At 33.0% G+C, this 5000-nt stretch overlaps 1 protein-coding gene across 10 annotated transcripts in view; it reads left to right on the forward strand.

The window, feature by feature from the left end:
• Window positions 1-5000, forward strand: part of shaker (potassium voltage-gated channel protein Shaker) — a 142028-nt gene that overhangs the window by 98004 nt on the left and 39024 nt on the right. The gene's annotated exons all lie outside the window — the stretch shown is intronic.

Consider the following 5000-nt stretch of genomic DNA (forward strand, 5'->3'; position numbering starts at 1 on the left):
TGCACCTACCGCACTACGACCAGCTATTGTCTTCCCTCGCCGCGAGAACTCCTTGATTGTGAAGCTTCGTTGCGATGAGTTTAATACTCCGCTCTTTCAGGAAGCTACCGATGTAGAAAGAGAAAAAGAGATAGATAGATAGATAGATAGATAGATAGATAGATAGATAGAGAGAGAAAGAGAGAAAGAGAGAGATGAAACGAGGGAGGGATGGTTTAAGTGTTTACCAAGCGTAGTCATGCCAGCTGCAAATCTTTCGAGATGCTTTTATTTTTCATTAACGAGCACGAAGATGGTCGATCGTGACAAAAAAGAAAAAGAAAAAAAAAGAGAGAGAGAGAGAAAGAGAAAGAGAAAGAAGAAAAAGAAGTAGAAAGGAATCCGGATAAATTTCAACCCCTGTTTTTTTGCATGATTTTCCTCTTTTCAATATCTTCTCTTCTTAGAATAAAATTTCTCGGAACATTATGTAATTGTAATTATATATAATATACGAATCAATAATAGAAGTGATAATAATAATAATAATAATAATAATAATAATAATAATAATAATAATAATAATAATAATAATAATAATAAAAGTAATAATAATGATGATAATGATGTAGTAATTATGATAATAATAACGACGATGCTACTAACGATAGCGATTCATCTTTTAACAATTGAATATCGAAAATTTCAACGACCATTCTTGAAATGGGACGGAAAACCGTAACTGCGGAATCAACGGCGACGCATCGTTGGCTTTGCTCCACGTCGCGTTGCGGACTTGTATTCCGGTAGCCCAAATACGCGCGGATATTTATCGACGCGTTTTAACATTCAATCCAAACTTTTTCGTGGCGGGCCGCCACCATTTCGATAAGGAATGTAAAGGATAGAAAGGATTCCCATATGAGGGAATATATAATACACACATACACACACATATATATATATATATATTGTTATTTTACATGTGTGCTTCTGACGTTTATTTTTTTTCTTTTTTTTTTTTTTTTCTTTTTTATAAGATATAGATATATATTTTATGTATATCGTATGCAAAACTTTAAGTGTCTTTGACATATTTTTTAAATACATTATTTATCTACGTCAACTTTTTTTTTTTTTTTGTATATACTTCATTGTAATTTCTTTCTGATCGTAATATAACTTTCCATTAATATTTATTTTATTAACTTATGATACTTATAAATGAGTAATATAATAATTGTATTCGATAATATTATAAAATATCAATCAACGATTTCTTTTATATTTTTATTTAATGATAATTTAGTATATTATCCAATATATATATATATATATTTGTATATGAGCGTTGGTTTTATATAGAAACGAGTTTTATTCGTCGATATATTTGAAAATCATCATGAATAAGGAATGTCGCGTATTACGAATACCAATGTTGCATTTGACGAGACTAGGAAAAATAGTTTAGCCTACTCGGCAAAATTGGTTTCATTAATGGTACGGCTTAATAAAGCTGACTGCTTGAAGGAAAATTAGTTTCTCCTCTAGGCTTAGCTTCCTGTTTTACTTTTAATCATTCGGAAATTTTATTCTCGACTGTTTTCTTTCTCTCTTGTCTTTCATTCCTAATAAATTTCTTTTCTGTTAACGACATCTTCTACTTTTAAAAGATATAATAATAAATCAATGCGATTTCATTGAATAAAAATTAATTGATCTTATTGGCCAATAAAATCAATAAAAACGTTGTACGAATTTCTTTGTATATAATAAATAATCATATTTATTCATACAATGAAAATTAAATATGATAAATGAGATTAGGTAAAATCATCGTAACTCGTAGAAAGTGATATTATTTTTCGATATTAAATATATTAATTGATCTTTCAAGCAGATCGTAGAGGTAACACACATCGTTATAGTTATCCACAGCAAAGGGAACGTGGAAAAGTACGGAGCTGTGCTTAGAGAATATTCATAAGTTCTATGTATAAGGGAGACATAAAATAAATATACATACACATGGACAGACCCAGCTTATACATATATATATATATATATATATATATATATCGAACGGACGTTCCATGAATATTTTCCGCTTCACGAGAAGAGTAATTCCGGTTTGCTCGAGGAACCACTCGTTTAAGTGTTCGTGAAAATGGAAACGAGCCTTACGAGCAATAATTGTCGCGTGCAAATACGATTACGATGGTTTCGTTGAAAATAACAAGTCGCGGAATTTCGCACCGACACATTACGTGCTACATATACATAGTACGTATGTAATTTGCATATATATATATATATATACACACACACACATTTATATATATATATATATATATATATATATATATAGATACATATGCATAGTATTTATATTTGTATGTGACGGGTGGCACACATTGTTTTCGTACACGCTTCTCCTGTTTCCTTCCCTTTTTAACAAGCACCAAGCAAATAGCTCAGCAATTATTTTGTTCTCAGGTTACATTCATTTCAAAAACTGACATTATATGATACGTATGGTAGACTTGCAGGATGAGTTAGTAACAATTATAAGATGAGATCACATTTTATTTGTTATATTTGTTATTATTCTTTCCTTTTTTTTTCCTTTCTTTTTTTTTTTTTTTTTTTTTTTAATATGAATCCATAATCGATATGTCAGCAGATATATTGTATTATTATATAAATATTGTTGTCGTCGTCGTTGTTGTCTTTTTAAGATCAGTAGATAAATAAAATATTTCAAATTGGAGCAATTTCCGACTCATCCTATACCCGCGTATCTCTCTATCTATCTATTTACATACGTGTTTGATACACATAGGCGAGAACCAATTCAGTCTCGTGCTTTGTTACACTGATTTTATTATTTTCTATTCGGACGATTGCCACGGTGCACGCGACATAACTCTCGAGAAATTTTCAACGACGATAAGCACCCTTCCAACTATTCAACATCATTACCATTCGTTATGCCATAATAGGGAGTGCAATCTCTTTCGAACGATCGAAAATCGTTTCTTCTAAATTTTATCACTTATATATTTAATCTCTACGAAGCTTCGCATTACTTTATAAATATTTTTTTAACAAAATTGTAAACTGTTACTTTTAGTATTAACAAATATAACATAAATAAGTATCGTCTTTTCAAAGAAGAAATATACTCGAATAACATTTAATCGGTGAAAAAGGAAGGTGTTAGATTTCTCTCTGAATAACAGCAGACAGTTTGGCGTCGTATCCACTCACGAGTGGTGCAACCCTCGTATATGGTCCGGCATGCGCTCTTCGAAGGAGCTATACTGACCTTGACTCTATGGTGACTAGGACTGTGTCCTGTAGAGTGAAATCAGCTGATCGCTATTCTATAATGAATATATGAAGGAATTCATGAGGCATCGGCAAAAAGATGGAGATATGAGTTTATTAGAAAAAAAAAAATAATAATAATAATAATAAAAAATGAATAAAAAATCAAAAATCAAAAAATTAAAAAAAGAAAATAAAATGAAATAAAATAAAGTAAAAAAATGATAAGAAAAGAGATAGGAGATTTAAGCTATGCATTTGTTCGATAGAATCGAATCGAAAAAAGATGAAACGAGAGGCCGAAGAAGGAAACGAAGAGTGGAATGAATAAGATAGATAGATAAAGAGAGAGAGAGAGAGAGAGAGAGAGAAAGAGAGGGAGAGGGAGTGCCGTGATGGTTCCCGATGAAGGGTCAGGAACAGGAGTGACTCCGTCTAGAGGGGGTGCGACTCGCGGAAGGGGTGCGGGTTGGAAGGAGAGGGATGTATTGATTGCGCCAGGTTGGCACGACAGAGAGCAACAGAGCGCACAAGGGAGGTAAAGAGGAGGCTGCTGGATATCTACAGAGAGAAAGAGAGAGAGAGAGAGAGAGAGAGAGGGATAATAGACAAATACACTATGAATAAGAAAGACAGAAATATTGATATATAAATACCATTGAAAGAAAGATAATTCTCTCTTCTTATATAAAATTTCGAATAAACAAAATCTATTGTAATAAGAATGAAAAATGAAAATAGATTTTATTGAACGTTCGACATAGTACGATTTCCTTCGCAAACAGCGATGCGATTTAGGTCGTTAGAATGTCCTCGATCTGTCGATCGTCGCCATGTCACATCGTACTAACTCAAGAGATTCTTCCGGATCGTAGATTCGAATCGATAGGTTTGGCACATTTGGAAAACGAGTAGCCCGATCGACGCGGACGATCGGCCAAATGAAACGCTTCCAAGTTATTTCAATTTTATCCTTTGCCAGGCGAAACGAAAGGAACTGAGAAAAAGAGAAAGACAAAGAAAGAGAGAGAGAGAGAGAGAGAAAGGGTAAGAGTTTTTATTCACTACTGAGCGTTCACTTTAGGAAATCACGACGTTCCAATTTTTCGTTATTTTCTGGTGTTCCTTTTAGTAAAGTGGTTTCCTACGTAGATAGATAGTTTCAATGTTTGCGTTTGTACCTAAGGCATGCTTAAAAAAAAATTTCTCAAAGAATCCATTTTTCAAGAATGTATTAGAAGTGGATCGCGTTTTATCGTGTAAGACAAAGAAAGAAAGAAAAAAAAAAAAAAGAAGGAAGAAGAAAAAAAGGAAAAGACATCGAGTTCGTTGGAAAAGATCATTGTTGTCTTTTCTTCTTTATCGTTCGACGCAAACGTGTATCCCATGGCCGATTTAAAGCGAACGACGTCCCTGAACTCCTTCCAACCGTATTCCGCCTCCTTTTTTTTGCACTATGCTAAACTCTTTCATGCTCGATCCTGACGAACCGTGACTCTCTTATCCGCAGAGGAGGGAGACGAAGGACGAGAGAATTACGTAACGATCATTGATCTCCTCGTACCGATAGTCCGAGGAAACTCCTGCATTTTCTTATTCACTTCTTCGATTCCATCTACATTATTTTTTTCTTTAAATACTTCTATATTTTATAATATCGCATTGATTAAAATTCACGTGTTATCAGTAAT

The sequence above is a fragment of the Vespa mandarinia genome, chromosome 14, assembly GCF_050613455.1.
Source record: "Vespa mandarinia isolate Hongniang chromosome 14, ASM5061345v1, whole genome shotgun sequence".
Taxonomy (NCBI): Eukaryota; Metazoa; Arthropoda; class Insecta; order Hymenoptera; family Vespidae; genus Vespa; species Vespa mandarinia.